Raw genomic sequence first — 27,148 nt, forward strand, 5'->3', positions numbered from 1 at the left:
CAGTCACTATTTTAAATTAGTAAACATTTTTACTATAATTCAAATTCAGAGATTAATAACGTAATTAGTTTAATTAATTTATTATTTATTTATTATTATATTATTATTATTATTATTATTTATTATTTATTATTATTATTATTATTATTATTATTATTATTATTATTATTATTATTATTATTATTATTATTATTATTATTATTATTATTATTATTATTATTATTATTATTATTATTATTATTATTATTATTATTATTATTATTATTATTATTATTAATTAATTTAATAATTACCTAAAATTAATAATTCTGTTAGTCTTTAAAAATATTTCGAATTCGTAGTTTAAATAATAATATAATAATAATAAATAATAATGTAAAAAAAATGTCAGGTATTTCCGTAATCAAGAGTTTGGAACGGATAAAAAGTTGAGGATAAATTTGACACGAAACTGTTGCATTCGCGAGTGCATATAAATCAATCTATCCAAATTTAACCCTTTTGCCATTAGATTCAAACAACGTTAGTCATTAGTTATGCTTTCGTGCGAAATAAATCAAATTCAACCCAAAGTCTTATTCCAGTCACGTGAGATTTCCCTCACGCACATTCCTTTTTATAATTTACCGCGTATTATTGAAATCTCAAAAGTGAAATACCAAATCTCAAGCGTTGACAACACTCAAGTTTATTATTTCCCCCTCCAAAAATAATCCTGTACTATTTATCTAACACAGTTTACTTTATTCACTTTAAAGTTTTACTCTAAACTGTGTTTGAAAATTGCAATCTTATATTTTTTTAACTTTTGTAAAAAAAATTCAAGGAAAAGTATTCTTTAGAGAGAGAGCTCTATAAATATTTTCTCATCTATAAATATTTCTCTATAAGAAATTATTTTCATCTGTATAAATATTTTTTTAATTATTAATTATTTTTAATTTAATTTTTATTTAATTAATTTAATTTAATTTCACCAACAAAATTTTCACTTTAAATTACACCGAAAATATTTTTATTTTCGAAGACAAAATTTTCACCTCCTGTCAAAAAATTCAAAAGTGAAAATTTTTTGAGTAAAAGTGAAAATATTTTCAGTGAAATTCAAAGTAAAATGTTTTTGATTGAAAGTTAAAATACTTTTTATGAAATTGAGAGTCAAAATATTTTTCGTGAAATTGCAAGTATAAAAATTGTTTCACAGAAAGTGAAAGTGAAAATATTTTGCGTGAAATTCAAAGTGAAAATTTTTTGTGTGAAAATGAAAATATTTTCTATAAAATTGAAAGTAAAAAGTTTTTAATTGAAGGTGAAAATATTTTTTGTGAAATTGAAAGTCAAAATATTCTGGATATAAAATTGAAAATGAAAATTTGTTGTCAAAATTGAAATTAAGAATGAATTTAATTAATTACAATGAAAATAAATAAAATTAAAAATTAATTACAATTAAATTAATAATTAATTAAATGAATTTAATTAATTACAATGAAATTAAAAATTAATTAAATTAATTTAAAATTATAACAGATGATTTAGTATCCAAATTGTATTAAATTCGCACCTTCTTTTCTAAAGGAAGAAAATTAATGTTTAGCACCACGAAATTTTCCCTCACACATTTTTTGTAACTCTTTGAATTTTTTATATTTCAATTTACAAAAAAAAACCCGCCTTTTTACTCAAAACTTTCTCAACAGGGAGAAGAAGAAGAGAAGAAAAACAAATTTTTCTTCCGCCTATACTATATGAGACAAAGTAAAAATTTTATTTCCCAGATTCAAAAAAAAAAAAAAAAGAAAAAAATTGTAATGAAGTCTCGCAACTAATGAAATTACTGTAAAAATGAAAATACTACTAGAGAAATGAGATTATTCGAGTGGTAATTACGTAAGTCAATCATTTGGACGGACAAGTGGCGAGTATGAAGAGGGTTAAATTTTTCTTTGAACACCCTCTAATGGGTATGCACATGTGGCCATACAGGGGTTGTAACTGTCGCGTGTCCAACCATCGTAATTCAACGGGGCTGCTCGCTTTTGATCGCATGGTTTGCCACAAGCGCAGAGCGTTCACGAGAAACCCAGACGGTCATGAACAGCAGAAAATATGCATTCGATCGATTTCTAAAATTGTTTGCTTTCAGATTAAAAAAAAAAGAAGAAGAAGAGAAGAGAGAGAGAGGGAGATTCAGCTTATGGATCACGATTGGAAAAAAAAGAATCTCATATCCTTCCATTGACAGAAATGGTTTATATAAAAATATCTCCATTTCACTTGAAATTGAATTCGAGTTTCAATTTCAATTTGTGTGGATGTAAGTTGTATTTTAGATATTTGTAACCAGTTTGGTTGATGGTTTATTTTTTGTTTTTTTTTTTGTTGGTTGGTTGGTTCTTGTTTGCTGCATTTTTTGTTTGCTAATTGTATCTGTTCCTGTTGTAGGGTTCGAACCAGTGAAAGTATTTAAAAATACGAACATTTCACTGAGAAAACGATTTATTTGATTGAAACCAATTTTGTTTAAATCAAACTTAAAATATCTTAGCAATACAGTCAAATATATTTAAGTTTAATTGAAATATATTTTTTGGTTCATTTAAAGAAATAATATATTTAATTCAAACATAAGTTATGCTTGATTTTAAATTATTTATAATCAACGTTTAAGTTTGAATCAAACATAAAATTTTTAAACATAATTTTTGTTTAAATCAAAACAGATAATACGTTTGAATTAAACATAATTATTCAAACAACTAATATTTTTTAATTAAAGCTTTTCAAATATTTTCTATATATTGGGATTAAGCTTACAAACTAATTTCAATAAAACAAAATCACTTAAAATTATTTTTTTACTTCAATCAGTTATTTTTAATAATTTCAGAAAAAGTTCTTTGAGAATTTTCAAATCCATTTATTTACAATTCAATTTTACGAAATTTCGATTATTCGAAAATTCTCCAATTACATATATATTAGAAATAAAAATTTCAAATATTTTCAAAAAAAGCTCAACTTTAAACTTTTTCAAGAAAATTAATTTAAAAATTAAAATTATTTCTAAAAATTCACGCTCTAATACTTTTAATATTCAATTATATTTTAAAATTTTAACTGAAATCCATTTTTAAATCAATTTTTATTAGAAAATTCTACTAGAATTCAATTATCTAAATACAAAGAGAAATAATTTATTGAATAATTGAATGTTTCTTAAAATTCAATTCTCATAAAGAATGTTATCAACAAATTTTTAAATAATTGAATTCTTTTGACGAATTTTAATAAAACTTTTAAGAATGATTACATTTTTTGAGAAATTTGATTAAAATAAAATTGTATTAAAAGTAATTGAAATTCTGCGATGAGTTTTATTATTTGTAAAAATAATTGAATCCCTAAGAAGAATTTTATTATTTTTAAACATAATTAAATTTCTGCGAGGAATTTTATTACTCTTGAAAATAATTGCATTTCGACAATAATTTGTAATTTCTCCAAAATTAAATTTTTTTCTTAGTGTTTTTAACTAAAATTTTTCTATAAATCCATTATCTTTAATTATTTTTGAAAAAGTACCTTAAGAATTTTCAAATTCATTTGTTTACAATTCAATTTTTCAAAATTACAATTATTCTGAAATTCTTCAATTAAATAATAATATTAGAAATTAAAAACTTCAAAAAAATAATTTCAAGAAAAATTTGAAATAAACTTTTTTAAAAAATTAATTATTCTATAGAATTGTTAGTTAAAACTTAAAAGTATGAAAAATTAACATTTTCAAAGATTTTATTAAATAAAACCTTTTACAAAATTCAATTATTTCTAAAAATTCACGCTATAATGCTTTTAATATTTAATTATAATCTAAAATTTGAAGTGAAATTCATTTTTAAATCAATTTTTATTAAAAAATTCTACTAGAATTCAATTATTAACAAAAAAAAATTTTTATTGAATAATTAAATGTTTCTTAAAGTTAAATTTCTATAAAGAATTTTATCAATAAATTTTTAAATAATAGATTTCTTTTGCCGAATTTTAAAAAAAGTTTTAAGAATAATTAAATTTTTTGAGAAATTCGATTAAAAGTGTATTAAAAATAATTGAAATTCTGCATTGAGTTTCATTATTTATGAAAATAATTGAATCCTATAAACAATTTTATTTACGAAAATAATTGAATTCCTGTAAAAATTTGATTATTCATGAAAATAATTGAATTATTTAGAATAAATTTATAAAAAATTTGTAAATAATTGAATTCCTGTGAATTTTTTATTATTTTATGAAAGTAATTAAATGTTTGCGTAGAATTTTATTAAAAATTTTTTAAATTAATATTGAATTCTTTTAGAAAATTTGATTAAAATAGTAGATATTAAAAATCATTGAATTGAGGTTGAAACTTTTTGAAAATAATTTAAATTTTGTCAAGAATTTTATTAAAATTATTGAAAATAATTGCGAATTCCGGGGAATTTAATTATTTCTAAAGATAACTGAAATTTCGAAGAGATTTTCTTTAAAATTTTTTGAACATAATAATTGAATTTCTGCGAAGAATTTTATTACTTTTGAAAATAATTGAAGTTCGAGCCCTGGTTTTTTTTTGTTGATCAATTTTTTTTTTTGTTTTTTGTTTGGCTTGTCTTTGGCATTCTTTTTATTGCTGGTTGATATTTTTTTCGGTTGTTTCTTGGTTTCCTTGTTGTATTCTTTTGTTATTTCTAAACCTTCGCGTAATTAGTCGAAATAAAAAAAACACGAAATTGATTTCACTTATTCAATTGAAAAATATTAAATTTCGTGTATAAATACAGTTGGGATAAAATTTATCGAACAAGATATTATTATCCATTTTATAAATAGCATTTGATATTAAATACTCGTTAAATTCACATAAATAAATGAATTCTCAATTTTACGTTTTGTTATATAATGCACATACAATTCGCAAATAAAACACGAAAGTTCAATATTAATTTTTCTATTTAAAAACACAAAGCTGATATTTGATTACTTTCATACAACCAGTTTTTGGCAAATTTTTTCTTTTTATTAACAATCGAGTTTAAAATTATCAGAAACAATTGAATATTTCCATTTCGAATTACGCTTTTATGTGGGAAAAAGACACAAAGACCGAGAGAGAGAGGCGATTTTAATATAAATTATAATTTTCATTATTTACAATTTTTAAATATTCATGAAATCCAAAATTATAAAAAATAGAAATCGTTTTCTCTTAAATAGATTTACAGCATTACAATAAGATTTGGATAAATAATTATAATGTTGATGATAATGAAACAAATCAACACAACTAATGATGTTTTCACTTGTAAATCGAATTGTTCTCACAAATGCTTTTGAATTCACCTGAATCACATTGAAAATTGCTTTCTCTCTCTGTTCTCACTATGGGGAGGGAAATAAATTCCAGTGTTCAGTGAAAATTTCAATGATGACTATGCTATTATATATTATTACTCTTGTCAGTGAAATACTTTCTGTGATGCATTAAAAAGCGCTCCGATGACATTATGTATAGAATATGTCATCACGTGATAATAATTCAACTTTATCGGTTCGCACGACCACATCACAGAGTGCTTCAGCTATTATTAAACCGCGACAGATTTTCGGTTGCTTCAATTATCGGACATGGACAAATATCAGGGAGTCACGAGAGGTTGAATTTATATTCATACAAATTCTCCTTTATATACATATATATAGGCTTATATATATATATAATATATGTTTACAAATACAGGGCTCGAACTAGGTCCGTAAATTCCATAAAGGTCCGTAAATTTGCTTCAAGTCCGTAAAAGTCAGTTTTTTTATGAAAAAAGGTCCGTAAAGTCCGCAATTTGATAGAAAAAGTTCGTAAATTGTGCGATATAATTTGGAGAATCTTAGAGAAATTACAAATGATTGTAGAAATTCAATTATTTTCAAAAGTAATGAAATTTATCGCAGAAATTCAATTATGTTCAAAAAATTAAAGAACTTCTCGTCAAACTTTCAATTATTTTTAGAAATAATAAAATTCTTCTCTAAAATTCAATTATTTTCATAAATTTTAATAAAATTTTTGGCAAAATTACAATTATTTTCAAAAATTTTCCTCAATTCAATGATTTTTAATATCTACTATTTTAATCAAGTTTTTCAAAAGAATTCAATATTATTTAAAAAAAATTTAATCCAATTCTACGCAAACATTTCATTATTTTCGTAAAATAATAAAAATTTCACAGAAATTCAATTATTTAGAAATTTTTTATAAATTTCTTCTAAATAATTCAATTATTTTCATGAATAATAAATTTTTTACAAATTCCTCGAAAAATGTTAGTTAGTCTTAAAAATTTTATTAAATTTTGTCAAAAGAATTCAATTATTTAAAAATTTATTGATAAGAGGTCTTTATGAGAATTCAATTTTAAGAAACATGCAATTATTCAATAAATTTTTTTTTATTCAAATAATTGAATTCTAGTAGAAATTTCTAATAAAAATTGACTTAAAAATGAATTTCACTTCAAATTTTAGATTATAAATGAATATTAAAAGCATTATGGCGTGAATTTTTAGAAATACTTGAATTTTAAAAAGGTTTCAAATTAAAATCTTTAAAAAATAATTCAAATATCTAAATAAATACCAAAATTTTTTCCAAAAAATTCAATTATTTTTAAAAAAATGTAAAAAAAATTGTTAACATTTCAATAATTAATATCTTTACAAATGAATAGTAAAACTCTGCGCCAAAATTCAATATTATTTTCAGGAATTTTATTAAAATTCATTTTGCAAAATTCAATTATTTTCATAAATAATAGTATTCATTACAAGAATTCAATTATTTTTAAAAATTTCAATTATTTTCAAAAAAATTTATTTAATTCAATGATTTTCAATTATTAAACAAAATATTTGATAACATTTTACACAAACATTAAATTATTCTCCCAAAAATTAAAAATTCCACAGGAATTCAATTATTTAAAATTAAAATAGAATTTGTATAATTTTTTTCGAAGAAATAAAATGTTTAAAAGTTTAATTATTATTTATTCTCATTAATAATAAAATCATTCAGAGGAAGTCAATTATTTTCATAAAAATAACATTATTCATCACAAGAATTGAAATGTTTTCAAAAGTATTAAAATTCAATTATTTTCAAAAATTCAATTATTTAAAAACAATTTTAACAAAATTCTACACGAATATTCAATTATTTTCTAAAATAATGAAAATTTCGCAGGAATTCAATTATTAAAAATAGAAATTAAATAAATTTTTTCGGGAAAAAATCAATTGTCTCTAAAACTTTTTATAAAATACTTCGCAATAATTCAATTTTTTTCATAAATAATAAAACTAATTGCAGAATTTCAATTATTTTTAATACAATTTTAATCCAATTTTTCTAAGATTGTAATTATTTTTAAAAAATTTTATGAAAAATTCAATTATTTGAAAATTTTTTGAAAAAATTCTACATGAGGATTCAATTTTAATAAACATTCCATTATTGAATAAATTATTAACTTTTTTATTTCAATAATTTAATTCTCGTTGAATTTTCTAAATAAAATTGATTTTAAAATGAATTTTAATAAAAATTTAAGATAATAATTGAATTTTTGAAAGCATTAAATAGCATGAATTTTTAAAATAATTGTATTTTGAAAAGGTTTCAAATTAAAATTAATATCAAATTAAAATTTTAATATCTACTTTTTTAATAAAATTTTCGAAAAAAATTTCATTATTTGAAATTTTTTTTTATAAAATTCTACATTAAAAATTATTTATTTTCATAAATAATAAAATTCTTTTTAGGAATTCAATTATTTTTATAAATCACAAAAATTCATTAAAACAATATAAATATAAAATTTATTTTAATACAATATTAATCAAATTCCTCGAAAAATATAATTATTCTTAAAAATTTTATTAATATTCTTCGAAAGAATTCAATTATTGAAAAATTTGTTAATAAAATTCTTTATGGGAATTGAATTTTAAGAAACATTGAATAAGTCAATAAATTATTTCTTTTTGTAGTTAAATAATTGAATTGTAGTAGAATTTTCTAATAAAAATTTATTTTCATTTAATAAAAATGAATTTCAGTTAAAATTTTAGATAACAATTGAATATTAAAAGCAATATAGCGTGAATTTTTAGAAATAATTGAATGTTAAAATTAATTTTTTTGAAAAATTTAATTAAAAAACTTACGATTAATTGAAATTTTGTAAAACTGAATATTGGAAACAAATGGATTTAAAAATTTTCAAAGAACTTTTTCGAAAATTATTAAAAATAATTGATTTAAAGAAGAATTTTAGTTCGGTCGATATCTTATCTTATTATCGATATCTTCATGTTTTATAGTTATGAAAAGTTTAATTTATAGTTTTAAGTAAACTATAAATTAAGTTATAGTTTTTTTAAGTTTTTTTTTAGTTTTTTTAAGTTATAGTTTTAAGTTTAAGTAAATGTTCTTTTATTTGACTCGCTCTGAGAAAACGATTTATTTGATTCAAACATATTTTGTTTAAATCAAACTTAAAATATCTTTGCAATACAGTCATATTTAAGTTTAATTGAAATATATTTTTTGGTTCATTTGAAGAAATAATATCCCAGGCGCGAAAGACCAATGCTGACGATGGATTGAAGATTTATTGAGCCTTGAACGCCCAGCCTGGGTAACCCAGTGTTGAAGCAGTCTTTATACCACTGTCACTCAATGTTGATTCAGCATTGGACACCAATGTTCGTTCCATGCTCGATTCAAGACTCGGTCAATCTTCGTGAGTGAAGCTCGAACATCTGATCTTAATTCAAGCCTGAATCAATCTTGACAGTTTATTTATTGACGTGTGCACTTAAAAATATTAAATATAAATATTTATAATTTATAAATTAATTAATATTAAAATATTTTTTATGATAATTTTGTATACTATTTAAAAATTATTATTAATTATTATTATCAAGATATCAATTGGTAAATAAATATTAATATTTATTTAGTGTATAATATTTATATTAATTATTAATTTATTAATAATAATGATTATTATTATTATTATTATTATAAAAAAATATTAAATTAAAAATAAATATTAAATATTATTATTATTATTATTATTATAATAATTATTATTATTAATTATATAAGATTTATATAAATAAAGTTAAATTATACATTATTATTTTTTTCTTGCACAGTGTCAAATAATTGTATTCAAAGTTCAAGAGTTTCGTTTGTCTGAAAAATTTTTAGTGAAAAAAATGTTTATTAGGGTGTAATAAATATTTATGCCTAGTAGTTTTACACTAGGATTAACTGTTTAGTAAATATGTATTATCAAAAAACTATTTTTTGTCAAACGCGTGCGATTAAACACAAATAACCTTGAGACTTTAGCATTGCCAACTCAAGAGTTTAACGTATGTGTTGAGTTGGTAATGCTGAAGTTTCAAGGTTATTTGTGTTTAGTCGCGCGCGTTTGACAAAAAATAGTTTTTTGATAAAATTTACTAAACAGTTAATCCTAGTGTAAAACTACTAAGCATAAATATTTATTACTACCTAATGAACATTTTTTTCACTAATAATTTTTCAGATAAACGAAACTCTTAAACTTTGAAAATAATAATTTGACACTGTACAAGAAAAAAAATAATATATATAATTTAACTTATAAAATTATCATAAAAAATATTTTAATAATAAATAATTTATAAATATTGATATTTAATATTGTTCAGTGCACACGGTAATAAAGAAAGTGAATATTGTATCAAGATTGACCGAGTCTTGAATCGAACATGGGACGAACATTGGTGTCCCATGCTGAACAAATATTGAGTGACGCTCCGTATATACAGAATATACTGCGCTGGCATTGAAATAGTAGATTAGGCGAGGTGCCTTCCAGCCTTCTGTGGCCGAGCGGTTTAAATGCGTGCGTTTAGGACTTCCGGTATGCGTTAGGGGCGGGGTGCGTGAGTTCGATCCCACATGCGAGAGCGAATATTTTTCATTCTTTGTTTTAAGCGTTATATCTAATAATAAAATTGTGTGTTGTGTTGTGAATAAAAAATGTGAATATGTTTGTAAATAATATTAAAAAGTCTGCTGAAAAATCGAGAAAAAAATGTACCGATTAACAGAAAAATTGTTTTCTTTTACTAAAATTATTTTTTTAATATTACTATTTCAAATGACATTTATTGTTATAGTAATATATTATTTATATGATAATAATATAATTATTATAATAGTAACTTAATGCCATTAAATTAACAAACGCATATAATATGAATAAAAATAATAACAATAATATTCATTACTATTATAATTATAATTATTACTATTATTATTATTATATACAATTCATATATCCATATTATATTGAATGAGCGCGAGAGACGCGTAAATTTGGGAACAGTGGAAGCAGCCTTGTTTCAGTCCTGCATTATAGGGTTCCGCAGCATTGATTGAACATTGAACGCCAATCTACAACAAAGACTGGAGCGTCAGTCTTAAATAAGTGTTACATTATAGCTAGAAGCAACCTTCGTTCCGCCGTCCCACCAAGGCTTGATCAATGTTGACCAAGCCTCAACGAAGGTTCCGTAAAGCCTGAATCCAGCGTCAGTTCTCGCCTGGGATATTTAATTCAAACATAAGTTATGCTTGATTTTAAATTATTTATAATCAACGTTTAAGTTTGAATCAAACATAATTTTTGTTTAAATCAAAACAGATAATATGTTTGAATTAAACATAATTATTCAAACAAATAATATTTTTCAATCAACGTAGTACATATTTTCTATATATTGGAATTAAGTTTACAAACTAATTTCAACTAAACAAAATCATTTTGAAATTATTTTTCAATTTGAAATAATAAGTATAATGTTTTCTCAGTGCGGACTGATTATATTTTTGTCATTAATTGGTCCGTAATTTATCATTTGTGGTCCGTAAAGTCCGCATATTTAAATACTTTCACTGGTTCGATATATAGGGGTTTATTTTATATATACATACATGTATACTGGTTAGTGAAAGCAATAATGAATTGAGAAGACAGTTGCCATTTGGTCTAGGCGGGAGCAATTGCAAGCACATATACAGAGAGCGTATCCGACAAACGGCAATTTAACGTTGTCGACGTCTCGGTCGATAGTCGAGCGACCCTTTGACCGTAGACGTTAATGCAGGGCCAGCCCTTTATTTCCGGCTGTCACCCCATCCTCGAGATGGTACCCGACGTTGGAGCCCTCCCATCGTTTCATGAGATGAACTAGATTACTGCTCGATGCCACGCCTCTTACCCAAAGGATTTGATTACGAATTAATCGTGATGCTTGGGGCCCTGCTGACAATACCAATGGGTTAAATTCATCCGCCGATGAGTTTATTGTCTTCAAACTCTCAAATTTTACTTCCTCAGAGACTCTTCTTCTTCTTCTTCTTCTTCTTCTTCACATATTGACAAGCTCGTTAACATTTTCTAACATTCAAATTCGATATACTATATCTTATCTTGTTTATGAGCGAATTTTCATGACATCTGGACGGCAACTCACGCGGAGAGACATAATGCCGCGAAATTTGAATTTAGCAAAACAAAAAAGCGATGCAACAAAAATTATAACCGTATTATAGCAAAAAACACGGTTGCCACAAAAATTTAATTTTCTTTTTCCCTGATTTCTAGACAAAATGTTGACTTTTCTCTTGGTACCCTAAAGAATATTCTAATTCACTCTAAAAATTATTAGATACTCACAAAAAATGTTCTATTACATTTATTTAGAAATTTCTTTCATTGTAAAATTATTCGAAAACGTCAATAATTTCTTTTTTAAATAAATATTTAATCATTGCTATTTTTCCATAGGAATTAAGGTTTTTCAAAAATTTCAAATTTAAACCGTTTTGAAAATCAACAACTTTAACAACTTATATAAGAATATTACTATAAAACAAGAAGATATCGATCACTCCGAGTCTTCGACAATCAATTATTATTATTTACAAGAACTCTTATCACTTATCACAAGAATGTTTAACTAATTCTTCTTTAAATCAATTATTTTTAATAATTTTTGAAAAAGTTCTTTGAGAATTTTCAAATTCATTTGCTTAAATTTCAATTTTACGTGAAATTTCGATTATTCAGAAATTCTTCAATATTCAATATAATTAGAAAATAAAAACTTAAAATAATTTTTTAAAAAATTCAATTAAACTTTTTAAAAAAAATTAATTCTTGTATTGCCCATTAATGATCCTTGTGATTGAGGGCTTAGACTTAAATAAATAAATAAATTCTACAAAATTGTTAGTTAAAAGTATGAAAAATTCAGAATGTTTAAAAAATTTAATATGAAACCTTTTCAAAATTCAATTATTTTAAAAATTCATGCTATAATGCTTTTAAAGTTCAATTATTATCTAAAATTTTTATTAAAATTCACTTTAAAATCAATTTTTATTAGAGAATTCAACGAGAATTCAATTATTAATAAACCTTAGTGATTCCAAACAATATCAATTCTTTTTTTTTAATTATTAAAATACAAAAGTAAATAATTTATTTAATAATTGAATGTTTCCTAAAATGGAATCCTCATAAAGAATTTTATCAACAAATTTTTAAATAATTGAATTTTAATAAAGTTTTTAAGAATAATTACATTATTAGAAAAATTCGCTAAAAATAGTATTTAAAGTAATTGAAATTTTCCGATAAGTTTTATTATTTATGAAAATAATTGAATTATTGCGAAGAATTTTAAAAAATATTTTAGACAATAAAATTTTTTTCAAAAAGATTTATACAAATTCTATTTGAAATAATTGAATTCCTGCAAAATTTTCATTATTTTAGAAAATAATTGAATATTCTTGAAGAATTTTGTCAAAATTGACTTTAAATAATTTAATTTCTTTGGTAAATTTTATTAAAATAATAAAATATACAAATTATTGAATTAAGAAAAATTTTTGAAATTAATTGAAATTTTGTAATGAATTTTATTAAAATTTTTTAAAATAATTGAATTTTAATACCTCCGAAAACAATTGAATTGTTGTGATGAATATTGATATTTATGAAAATAATTGACTTCCTCTGAATAATTTTATTATTAATGAAAATAATTAAACTTTTAAACATTTGATTTTTTCGATCAAAATTATACAAATTCTATTTTAAACATTTGAATTCCCATGAAATTTTTATTTTTTGGGAAAATAATTCAATGATCGTGTAGAATTTTATCAAATATTTTGTTTAATAATTGAAAATAATTGAATTAAGAAAAATTTTTTGCAAATAATTGAAATTTTGCCATGAATTTTATTAAATTTTTGAAAATAATTGAATTTTATAACTTTTGCAAATAATTGAATTCTTGTAAATTTTTTATTATTTATGAAAATAAATCATGTTTAATGTAGAATTTTATTAAAAAATTTCAAATAATTAAATTCTTTTGGAAATTTTTATTAAACATACAATGATACAATATTATTTTCAAAATTCATGCTATACTGCTTTTAAAATTCAATTATTATCTAAAATTTTTATTAAAATTCATTTTAAAATTAATTTTTATTAGAAAATCCAAGGAGAATTCAATTATTTAAATTCAAAAGTAAATAATTCATTCAATAATTGAATGTTTCTTAAAATTGAATTCTCATGAAGAATTCTGTAAACAAATTTTTAAATAATTGAATTTTAATAAAATTTTTAAAAATAATTACATTCTTAGAAAAATTTTATTAGAATAGTATTAAAAATAATTAAAATTCTCCGATGAGTTTTATGATTTATGAAAATAATTTAATTATTGCGAAGAAATTTCTAAAAAAAATTTGTAAATAATTGACTATTCGTGTAGAATTTTGTCAAAATTATTTGTAAATAATTGAATTTTTTTGAAAATCTTTATTAAAAGAGTAGATATTGAAAATCATTGAATTGTGGAAAATTTTTAAATATGTGACGCTCCACAAGAAAAAGGACCTTATTTACTCTTGTCATAAGGTCCCTTTTCTCGTGGAGCGTCACATATATTGGAAATTTTGCCAAGAATTTTATTGAAATTTTAGAAAATAATTTAATTTCGGAGAAGAATTTTATTCTTTATAAAGATAACTGAAATTTTGACGAGAATTTCTTTAAATTTTTGAATATAATTGAATTTCTGCAATCATTTGTAAATTCCTTAAAATTAACTTTTTTTAAAAATGTTTTTAACCAAAATTCTTCAATAAATCCATTATTTTTAATAACTAATCAAATATATTATATTAAAAAATGTAACTAATTTCAGAAGAATTTGAATTAAAATTTTTTAAAAATGTAAGTTCTTTCAAATTTTTAATTAAATTCATTCAAAATTGAAAATAAGTTGTATACGCAACTCTTTTAAAATTCAATTACTTTTGAAATATTTAAGTAAAATTATTCATTAAATAATTTATTTAAGTAATTATTTTACGATAGTTCTTGAAGAATTAAATTATTTAAAAAGAAATTGTTGTCAGAAATAGAAAAAATTGAAGGTTTTGTATTTAGAATTCGTGGTAATTTCATATTTTATGAGACAAACAAAACAGTCACCAAAATTCAGAATTTTCTTATGAATTATAAAAATTTAATTTTTTCCAGCACTTTTAATAAAAATCCCTGACTTTTCTCTGAATTGACCTGTGGCAACCCTGAAAATAGTAACAAAGAATAAAATTATAAATTAATACAAAAAAAAAACTCTTTTTGGTTTATAGAATATTACGACAATAAGCTACCGATTTCCAGTATGAACATTTTGGACTGTATGGGACAAAAAAATATTACGAACCGAAAGAGAAAAATCAACAGAAAACGGAATCTCTTATCCAATAAGTAGTAAATAAAATGATTTCTCCTCGAAATGGAGGAGTATTCTATTGTTCCTATTATATATCTCTGGTGATTGAAATCTGTAGTTTTCTCCCAAGGGGAATCTTCACCGTTCATGTTGAGTTGTTGATCAGAAAATCTTGATATGCGCCTTAAGTATATATATATGGACACTCCTTATACTTGTCAAAAAGAAAAAAGGAAAGAAAAAAAAAATCTCCGTATATTCGACGTGAACAACATGAGAAATTATTTTTTTTTCTGTAATTCGATTTCGACCACACCAATATAATACAAAGTGTGAGTCACGTGACACATGAGAATGTGGTATTACTAATTGTAATTTGAAAACATACCTCGCAATCCAGTCACGTTTTTCACTTCCAAACGAAATAACAATATTCTTTTTATAAAAATACACACACAACATATATATGTATGTGCGGGTGATTCAGGTACTGTTTGTAAATTAAGAAATTAAATTCTCAAAATTGAATTTCTTTTTTTGAAAATATAAATGAGTCGGTTAAAAATAAATTGAGGTTGGGGATTTATAATTCACTTGAATATTTCATCAGGGCATGGACACAATTTCTATTTTCTGATAACAATCATTGGGTTGCTACCGACAACGAATTTAATTTGCCCCACATGTCTTTAATCTTTCGCTGAATATTAATGAACCTTGTATATGTATGTATCGATTGAATTCGAAAATAGCTGATCACTGTTTCTTATTATTCGATAAATTCATTATGCAAATTATTAAGTTGTGTATATGTGATGTGTCGCGGAGAAAGGGACCTAAGAAGCTGTGAAAATATTGTAGATTATGTTCGTTATATTTTAAGTAGAAAAAAAGTTTGTTGACTCTTAATTCTTAAAACTTACAGGCTTCGGACTGAATTTAGAGATTCACACAATTTTAATTATTTTCACAAATACATTTTTACATTGTGATTTTTAATTGTAGAAAAAGTATTGAGGGACAAAATGGTGGTTTGATTTCTCCACTTGAGAACGCCAAGGTCGCCACCAGGTGGCAGGAGAAATTCCAAGAAAAGACTGAAGTGCCACCTAGCGGTGACCTTGGTGTTCTGAAGTGGAGAGATGCATCTCCATATTGAATATCAAGATGTTCGTCAACATTCGTAATTCTTTAATTATTTATAATCAAATTTAGAGAGTTTGGTAATTAATATAAAAACGAATTTCAATTTTTAATTTACTTTTCTTTCGGATATTTTGATGATTTCCAATATTTTTACAGTTTATAATTAATTTCTTCACTAAATAAATTGATAATTAACATCTCGTTTTAAAAAATTAATTAGAAGATGATAAACATAACCTATAAACTTTTGCTTTCTAGATCCTGTTATTCGCGACGCATCAAATATAAAAAAAAAAATTCGTTTCAGACACTTCACGAAACTGATAAGAATTCCATTCTAAATTTCATTTTCCTGCCTTTTTCCTAATTTTCATAAAATAAATATTGACTTCTTTCTTGTCCTGCTAATAAATTGAATTCCAGCAACGAATTTTATTATTCATGAAAAAATTTAAAAATATTTATAAAAATAATTTAATTCTTGCTAAGAATTTTATAAAAAAAATTAAATAATTGATTTATTTAGACAAATTTTCATGCAAATTCTAATTTAAATAATTTAATTTCTGAGAAATGTTTATTATATTCATGAAAAGAATTGAATTCTTACGAAGATTATTACAAAAAATGTTTTAAATAATTAAATTCTGTTTGGAAATTTTATGAAATTATAGTAGATGTTGAAAGTTATTGAATTGTGAAAAGTTTTTAAATAATTTAATTTTATAAAGAATTCTATTAAAAATTTTAAGAATAATTGAATATGTCTGTGTGGCATTTTATTAAATTCTTTGAAAATAATTAAATTTCTAAAACGCATTTTATTATTTATGAAAATAATTGAATTCTTGAGAACGACTTCATTAGAATTTTTTATTTATAATTGAATTTTCAAGAAAAAATTTATTATTTTTAAAAAGAATTGAATTCTTGTGATGAATATTGTTGTTTATAAAAATAATTAATTTTTGCAAAAAATTTTATTAAAATGACTCAAAATAATTGAATTTTTGGGAATAATTTTGTTATTTATCTTTAATAATTGAATACTTTGGAAGAATTATTTATGAAAATAATTGAATTCTTGAGAAGAATTTTATTAAAATCTAAAAGAATAATTCAATTATTTCAATCAAAGTTTAATTAAAATTGTATTTAAAATAATTGATTTCTTTCGAACAATTTTATTAAAATATTTTAAAATAATTGAATTCCTGTGTAAAATTCTAATATTTTTGATAATTGAATAGTGGCTAAGAGTTTTTATAAATTTTTCAAAAATAATTGAATTCCTGAGAAGAATTTTATTATTTATAAAAATAATTAAATTATTGAGAAAAATGTTATTAAATTATTTAAAAAAGAATTGAATTGCTGTGAAAAATTTTGATATTTTTGAAAATAATTGATTTTGCAAAGAATTTAATTAAAATGCCTCAAAATAATTGAATTTTCGGGGATAATTTTTTTATTTATCGACATAATTAAATTCTTTGCTAGAATTATTAAAGAAAATAATTGAATTCTTGGGAAGAATTTTATTAAAATCTAAAAAAATAATTCAATTATTTCAATAGAAGTTTAATTAAAATTGTATTTCAAATAATTGATTTCTTTCGAACAATTTTATTAAAATCTTTGAAAATAATTGAATTCCTGTGTAAAATTCTAATATTTTTGATAATAATTGAATAGTGGCTAAGAGTTTTTATAAATTTTTCAAAAATAATTGAATTCCGGAGAATAATTTTACTATTTATAAAAATAATTGAATTCTTTATAAGAATTTTATAAACATTGTTTTAAATAACTAATTTTTTCGAAATATAATAAATATTATGAAAATTTTTATTTTAAATAATTGAATTCTTGTCAAAAACTTTATTTGTGAAAATAATTGAATTTTTCGATGAATTAATTTAAAATAGTATTAAAAATAATTGAAATTTATCGGTGAGTTTTATTATTTATGAAAATAATTGAATTCTTACTTAGAATTTTATCAAAAAATTTGAATTTCCATGAAAAATGTTATTATTATTAGTGAAAGTAATTGAATTATTGTGAAGAATTGTATAAAAATTTTGTTAAATAATTGATTTTTTCGAAATTTTTTTTAAAATGCTATTTTAAATTAATTGAATTTCTGTGAAAATTTTATTATTTATGAAAATAATTTTAAAAAATTCAATTATTTACATAAATAATAAAATTCTAGAAAAATTTCAATTACCTACTATTCTATAAAATTTTTAAAACAATTATTCAAAGAAATACAATTAATTTCAACAATTTTGATAAAGTTATTATTTTTTCAATATAATTTATAAGAAGTAAAAGAGTGTTTTTCTTTAACTTTTAATATTGCCTTCCAAAAATCGAAAAAATTAATTTATTAAATAATTGTGGAAGAATTTACTGAATATTCAATTTAAGATGTTAAGTTTTCCTTCTTTCGATTCAAAGTCATTGAAATAAGCAACTCAAATAAAAGGACAATTTCATTCTATGTAACATTTTTATTTTTAAATATCTGAATTTTTTGTCATTGGATTTTTAATGTATTTGAACCTTTTGACCAGGACAAAAAATCCAGAAAAGAAGTAATTTCATTTACTTTGGATATTTTTTTTTTATTTTGACTTCTTGTCCGGATACCAAATAGTAGCATAACTTAAAAAAAAGCAGTGAATAGTAGGTTTTAGTAGAAGAGTGCGAAGCCTGAAAATTGTATTAATTTTTGCATGCATATTTTTTATACACCTGAGAAAAAGTAGGTACTGTTTTCGACAAAAAAAAAATCAAACATTGAGAAAAAACTTGATCGATAACAATGAATCGAAATAATAGTAGGTGCGGACTTTGGGACTTGCGTTGTACAAAAGGCAAGTTTTCGGTCTATGGGCGCGCTTCAACATCAAAGTGTAATAATTGCTGAATAATGAGCGGGTGGGCTTTGTCGGCATCTATTGGTTGCCAGGTGTCCCTGAATGCGGACAATAAATACGTTCTGATGGATCTCGGAATTTAATGGAAACTGAGCTCGTGCGCACGTACATTTCGTGTATGTATATAGATATACTCGACGTATATAATTATATATAGAAGAGCGTCAAACTCAAAGACTCGTTACGGGCAAAAAGGGGATGTGTCCCTGTCAAATAGGGACAGAGGGTGCCGACAAGATCCTTCGGACAAAGCAAGACAGACAACCCTAGCTTCTGTACTTCATGAAGCACCATGAGATAATTTCTTTTCCAGCTTTCTCTCTTTTACTTTTTAAAGCACTCACAATCAACATTTTTCTTCTTTTTCTCTGTCTCTCTCACTCTCTCTCTCTCTCTCTGTCTTGTGTGTGTTGCCTTAAATGAACGAATTTTTCTTCCTTCCTCATTATTTTCAACTATACTTTCTCATAATTTCAATTCATTTCACGTTTCTAACAAATATTTGTTTATGCAAATTTTTTTTTATTTTATATTTTTTATTTATTTTTATTTATTTTTTTTTCTTTGTATATTTTTTATTATTCAGAGAAATTTTTATTTGAAATAAATATAATATATTTGTGTTAAATAAATTTGTATTTGACTCACAGCCTTTTCATTTGTTTCGAATATCCAAATTTTTATTTGGAAACAATAAATTTTTTCAGCGGAGATATACAATTTTTATTTGAACCAAATAAAACTTATTTGAACTAAATACAATTTATTTGAACCAAATACAATTCATTCGAAAGAAATACAATAATTTATTTGAACCAAATACAATTTAATCGAAACAAATTCACTTTATTTGAATCAAATAAAATTTATTCGAAACAAATAAAATTTATTCGAAACGCAAATACAATTTATATTTGATTGTGAGAAAAATATACTTTTTTCTTTGGATGTAAAATGAATTATAAATTCGCTTTCATAAGTAATTTCATACAGAAAAATTTTAATTAAATTAAATAAAATATACTTGAGTTAAATAAAATATTTGTCTTTAAATTTAAAGTCCACTAAATTATTTACTTTACACAGATAAATTTATTTTACACACTGAAAAGAATTTTTTTTGATACAAATAAAGGATAATTTGTCTATTATTAAATAAATATTTCTTTCAATCAAATAATTTTTTTAAATTCCATACAATTTTTATTAAATGTTATTACTACCTTTAAATATTGAAAATATTGGTTCAAATCCAATTTAATTGAATTAAATAAAAATTAATTGATTCAAGTATAAATATTTGTTTGTTAGGCAGGTAATCGCGGCTATTTTAATCAAAACAATTTTTCTCTTAATTTAACTAGAAAATTAACTTTTAAATTAATTGTTGTTTTTAATTAATTATTCATATTCAATTAGTTGCTTATTTGTTTATTTACTTATTTGATGAATATATGGCCAAATTGTTATTAAATGATTAAAGAGAAAATATTGTTATTAAAATTTAGAAAGAGAAATTTTTTTTTGACTTTTATGCAAAAGAGAAATTAAAACGATGATATAGTAATTTATCAAAATGATAAATTTCCGATGATTGTGGCAGAAAGCGTCTATATACGAGTTATTAATTCTGACTCACTGATTAGTCAGCACATGTATGCGCTGATTTGAATCAACTGCATGGCTATAGTTCGGAATGGTAAATCAGAAAAGTTTCTCTTCATATAGGAATTCAATGCGAGTACATTTCAATCAATTTGTTGATTTTCACGTTCAATAAGTAAATAAACATTCTATTGGTATCCATTGACTATTTTCAATGAAATGTTAAAATTAATTGAAAATATTATTTATCCTTTTTTTCTAATCATCTTTTGTAAATATTTAATACAAAAAAATTATTTATAAAAAATTCGAATGTTTAGGAGAATATTTAGCAATTATTCTTTTTCTAAACTTTTACACTTTCTGTATTTTTTACAAGAAAAGAAACTTTGAAAAAAATTCTCGTAAATATCCCAATTATTTTTATAAATAATAAAATTTTTTTAAGGAATTCAATTATTTATTATTTCCATAAAAAATAATTTAAAATTCTAGAAAATATATAATTGAATTAAAATGATGAAAATAATTTTGATGAAGTTACAGTAACAATATTCTTAAAATATAAAATAATGATTTTATCTCTCGGTCATCTTTAATTATTATAAAACATGAAGAAATCGATCACTCCGAGTCTTCGACTCGGAGCAATCGATATCTTCATGTTTCATAACAATACTTTTATAAGTTGTTTAATTTAAAAAAGGTTTGGATTTAAAATTTTTGAATGTCTTAATTCCTGTAGAAAATTCTGTTCCAAAAATAAGATTAAAAATATAAATTGTGCAAATATTTTTCTTCTTTTTCTAAAACGAAATTTAATAATTTTGTTAAAAGAAATTGTGATTTATAAACAAAAATAATGCAAAATAAATAAATTTTCTATTTCTTAATCACAGTTGTTTAACAATTTTCTAATTTTGTTTAAAAGTAAAGAACAAAAATCTACTTAATTTCAATTTGACAAATCATAATATTTAACAAAATTTTAGTCTTTTAATGAAAAGAAGTGAAAAAAATTCTGATGATTTCTATTTGTCGTTACAATTTTGAATTAATTGTAAAATAAAAATATTTATAACATAATATAATATATAATCTATCTAAAGATATCAAAAAACAAAAGTTCAAGCAAAAGACAACTTCAGAGTGAGAGGGGCGGAAAAAGTGAATAAATTATAGAATGAAAGAATATTCAAATTATAAATATAAACTATATAAATTACAAAAAACTTTATATAAACTGTAAATCCATTATTTTTAGTAATTAATTAAATATATAATAAAAAATTTAACTAATTCCAGAAGAATTTGGATAACTATTAATTATTTATGAAAATTGTAAACGCAACTCTTTTAAAATTCAATTAATTTTGAAATATTTAAGTAAAATTATTCATTAAACAATTAAAATATTTATTTTATGATAGTTCTTCAAGAATTAAGTTATTTAAAAAAAAAATATTGTCAAAAATAGAAAAAATTGAAAGTTTTGTATTCGAATTCGAGGTAATTTCATAGTTTATGAGGCAAACAAAAAAGGCACAAAAATTCAGAATTTTCTTATGAATTCTAAAAATTTAATCTTTTCCAGTAATTTTAATAAAAATCACCGATTTCCCTGACCCATTCTACTTTCCGAGACTTTTCCTGACCTGTGACAACCCTGATGATTCTTTAGAATAATTCTAGTCAAATTCTATAGAACTTTCTCAACTGAAAATCAACTATATTTTGAAAAGAATAAAATTGTAAACAAGCATTTTTATTTTGTCGGTAAAAAATATTTCTATTACTTTTAATAATTGATCATAAACATTATGAATTTCGTTGACGAGCATTTAAGTATTTCACAATAATAGGACGAACGATTAAAAAAAATTTTTTTTATACTAATTTTAATAAATTTTTGATAAAATTTTTTTTTGATTCAAACAAATCACTGTTTATTTAAAAAAAGCTTTGATTGAAGCAAGAATTTTATTATTTGGAGAAAAAAAATTTTTTTTTTTTAAATAAGTGACTTAAATAAAAATTATTTGATACAAATAAAAATTATTTGATACAAATAAATATTTATTTGATACACATAAATGTCAATTGGTTACAAATAAATATTTATTTGATACACATAAATGTCAATTGGTTACAAATAAATATTTATTCGATACAAATAGATATCTATTTAATAAATATAAATATTTATTTGTCAAAAAACAAGTAATCCTTTATATGTGAATAAAATAAATTCTAAAGGATGGAAGAAGTTAACAATTTTTTAAAATAAATTCTTCTTACAAATTTTTAATTCTATTAAACAATAAAACACGCAAAATATCGTCATACACTTTTCCCTATACATATAAAAACACCTTTTTTTCTTCTCAAAAACTTAAAAACTTCAGCATTTGCGATTTAGAGAAATATGAAAGTACATTTAAAAAGAAAGCACACGCACGTATATAGAATAGAAGGAGGAGACGTGACATTCAAAATGGAGCAATACAATGAAAGTACCAGGGGAAAAAATTCTGACTTCCTATCACCAAAAGATCAAAGAGAAACTTCCCTCTACTTTATTTTTTTCCCCACGTTTTCCGCGCACCGGTACTCAAACAAAAAAAAATGATTTTATTTAAAAAAAAGAATTCTTCTTCAATCTCTATATAACTAATATTCACGAAGCGATTTTATTTTAATTCTTTTTTTCGATATATTCTATATATATAAATACAGCAACATGTTTGCCTTGTTGACATATCGATACATAACCCGGTGCCGGCTTGTCAAACTCGAAATACCTTACCTGATTGTTGATTAGATTGCACGATAATCCTCACAACCTCGTGTACTCGTCTCTCTCGCTCTATGGAATGCTTGATATCTTCCTGCTTCAACGATAAATCGATTTTCCTTGATAACAATCCAAATACACTGTGGTTATAATCAAAATCCACACACTCTCACACTATGTGATATATTTTGGGAGATTTTCACTTTTTTTCCTGGTTTACACGATTATTTTCTTTTACACACTTGATATGGGGGGGAAATTTAGTTTCATTCGGTTCACAATTCACTTTTTATCAACACTGATTTACGAACACTTGTATCTTATTTCCTTGAACTTCACCTAGTACCTTTATCAGTTGCCTTATCAGTTCAAGGTACCTTCTTTTCCCAAAATAATTTTCCTTAGAATCTATTTTTATTCCGTTTATAAAATTTCTAGCTTATTTTTTAGGATTTTTAGTTTTTACAAATAAAACAAAGTGTATAAATTATACGGTTTGTAAATATTTTTTCGTGTTAGAATACTTAGAATTTAGAATACTTTCTCGTGGTACTTTCCACAATTAACATTTAATTAAAAATGCTAATAAATCTCTTTTATAGAAAAGGTGGTTTTGAATCCCTTTTTCAAAAAAAAAAGAAAATTTGTGAAAAGACGAAAAATGGAAAAGTAGAGAAAAATTGGCACAAAGAGGGAAAAAACAACTTCTCAAGAAGAGATGAGATATTTGAAGAGTTGGGAAAATTGAAAAATTGGAGAAATTCGTTTCATTAGGGAAAAGGGTTGACTTCTTAAATCGTGGCTGATCGGTGGGTTGCCGGTGGCAAAGGCGCGCAAGTAATGAAACATTCGTGCTGTGAGCGCTCGCTTTTATCGACGCTAAGTTGCGCGCGCGCGGAAAATCGCGTGTTCCTCTACTAGGAACACTATATGGAGTTGATATTTGATGTATAAATATATGTGTGTGTGTGATGTTTCGAGTGTCCACACCAACACTAGATAACACGCACACTCGACCACACGACAAACGCACCCGGTGATAAAGTAGCTCACCCGCTTTGCTTACTCTGATAGGAATGTACATATAACGCACACTAAATTGACTAAATGACTGTACAAGTAGGAGTTTATGTATGTGTTAATGCCTATACGTGTATAATAGAGAGAAGGAGGTGCCATACTGGATTTTTTATGAGCTTGTTTCCTCATTTTCACCCTCCTTTTACCCCCCACTTGTTTCTTTTTCTTTGCGGCTTCATATCTATAAAAACCGCCCCTTAGGTACAATTATGTAGTATAGTCAACTGAGGCTAACTCTAATAGTGTATGGTGGAATTTTTAGTTTTACTAATTTACACTGAAAGACTTTGTGTTTCAAAATTTAATATGATCATTTCAAACAGGAGAAAATGATGTTTTTATGTTACCTAATCATACACTGCAAAAAGAAGTATCTTAATTTAAGATGTTTTGGTAGTCATTTCTAAGATGTTTTGGTAGACACTTTTTAGTTACTTGAAACATCTTAATTTAAGATGTTAAAAGTATCTTCGTACACATTTTCTGTGGTATTTTTGGGGCAAAAAGTTTTGAGGTTAACTATGGGCTCTTATGGAAAACACTTTATGTATCCTAGTTTTTAGTAACTTACACTTATGGCGCATCTTACGATTCTCAAGTAACTTATCGCTAAACATCTTATTGCAACAGAAACATCTTAATTTAAGATACTTTAAAGAACTTACAAAAGTATCTTACTTTTCTAAGATGGAAGAAATATCTTCATCACTGCTAAAACAGAGATGCCATTAGGCGGAGGAATTTCATCCCCACTCTTGCGCCATTTTACATTGACTTAAATGTAAAATGGTGCAAGAGTGGGGATGAAATTCCTCCGCCCAATGGCATCTCTGTGCTAAAACGTATAAAGCATCTTAAATATCAGTAAGATGCTTTAGAAAACATCTTATTTTAAAATGTAAGATACCAAATTGCAACGAATTGATACCAAAAATGTGGATTAAATCAAAAACTGATGCAAATTTTTAGCATCAATTTGATCCACTTTAGTATCAATATGATGCTTCAAAGAAAATTGTGTACCATTAAATAACCTAAAAACATCGTTTTTCCCTGTTTGATATGAACCATATTAAAATTTCAAATGAATTATATTAAATTTTGAAACAAATAGTCTTTCAGTGTATATTTGTATCTTAATAAAAAGAAAATCTTATTTTAAGGCATCAGCACGCAGTGTAAAAAATAAATCTTAATTTCTGTCCCGTTTTGACTAAAACTGTTTACGTTAGAAATATTATTGACCGAATCTTATAGTCTTCAAAGTATTATTTTATGTCCTAAAATTGACTTAATCTAGTATTAAGCTTAAAAATAGACTAGTTTTCAATCATTTTGGTTTTTAGATGTAAACGGTTTCAGACTTTGTTTTTTTTCTGTGCAAGCCTGACTTAAATATAAAGATGCAACATTTTTAGGATATATATTAGTCAATACTAAATTTAAGCTATAAGGATTTTGTATGATTTAACATTATACCAGACAGTGCTGACTTTAAGACTGATCTTGAATTAAAATTTACTTTTTAGTTTTTAGGGTAACTGCACCAATTGCCGAGGGTGCACCAATTGTCGAGGATCATAATTTTCTTTTTTAGATAAATAGTATAATATATAATATTTAAGAACAAAAAAAATTTCTAAATAAACTTTGTATTTTCAACTGTATATTTATACATTCAAATTTTGTAGCGATTCTACTAAAAGAATTATTTAATTAATATTATAATTCACTGCTGTGAAATTTACTCGAATCTCCATTTTCTTAATACTTCAGGTTGATTGAAACAGATTTTTAGAAATGCAAATTAAACGTATTTATAATGACTTTTTGTGTACAAAATTATTATTATAATTTTGTTCAAGAACTAAATTAATTTTGTATGCATGTTTTTTTGTTAAAAAAAAATATATAATATTTTTTAAAAGCAAATCATCGGTATTTGGTTCCTTTTTTTTGACAGTTCCATTTTTCGAGGTAATGCCTCGAAAATTGGTGTAGTCACTTTTTTCGCTGATGCACCATTTCTCGATAGTTAAGTGTTTATTTACTAAACGTCAAACATAAATGCCAAACATTTATAGGTACAGAGAAAAAGAAATCAAAATGCTCCAAAAATTTACAAAAACAGAAATTAAACACCAAAAAAACGAGGAAGAACGAAAAAAATTAATAAAAAAATGCATTATTTAAAACTAAAAAATGTTGTACTACAGTTTAATTATAATCAACCATTATATTTACAGTTCGTAATAAAAGTTTATTTTATTCGTTTACAAATTTAATGTGACTTAAATTAATTTATTTTTTCAATTAATGTCTGATTAACAAAATTGATTTAATTTAATGAACTTATTTATAAAAGTTTAAAAAACAGTTAAATAATTTTCTGTCCTGTATCATCTACTATAAAAAAGGTTTTATATCGATATTATAAATTATTCAATTATAGATAAATAAATATATTTGCTTTCTGGTAATGTTCTATAATATTTTTATCAAAAATAAATATCTACTTGATTTTCAAATATATGTACAGGTTAATTGTTAGGTTATATTGGGTTATAAGTTTAAAAATGTCATACCCTCGACAATTGGAACAGACCCTCGAGAAATTAGCACAAGA

At 23.2% G+C, this 27,148-nt stretch overlaps 1 protein-coding gene across 5 annotated transcripts in view; it reads right to left on the bottom strand.

The window, feature by feature from the left end:
• Positions 1-27,148, bottom strand: part of LOC122505008 (frizzled-2-like) — a 446,077-nt gene that overhangs the window by 153,776 nt on the left and 265,153 nt on the right. Inside the window, exon 1 of one of the 5 annotated variants that reach the window (XM_043616410.1) lies at positions 23,455-24,257. The exons of the other annotated variants lie outside the window; for them this stretch is intronic. The gene's annotated coding sequence lies outside the window, so the exon portion shown is untranslated. Of the gene's footprint in view, positions 1-23,454; positions 24,258-27,148 lie in introns of those variants that run through there. 5 annotated transcript variants of the gene reach the window in all.

The sequence above is a fragment of the Leptopilina heterotoma genome, unplaced genomic scaffold (assembly GCF_015476425.1).
Source record: "Leptopilina heterotoma isolate Lh14 unplaced genomic scaffold, ASM1547642v1 Lhet_33, whole genome shotgun sequence".
NCBI classification, from domain to species: domain Eukaryota; kingdom Metazoa; phylum Arthropoda; class Insecta; order Hymenoptera; family Figitidae; genus Leptopilina; species Leptopilina heterotoma.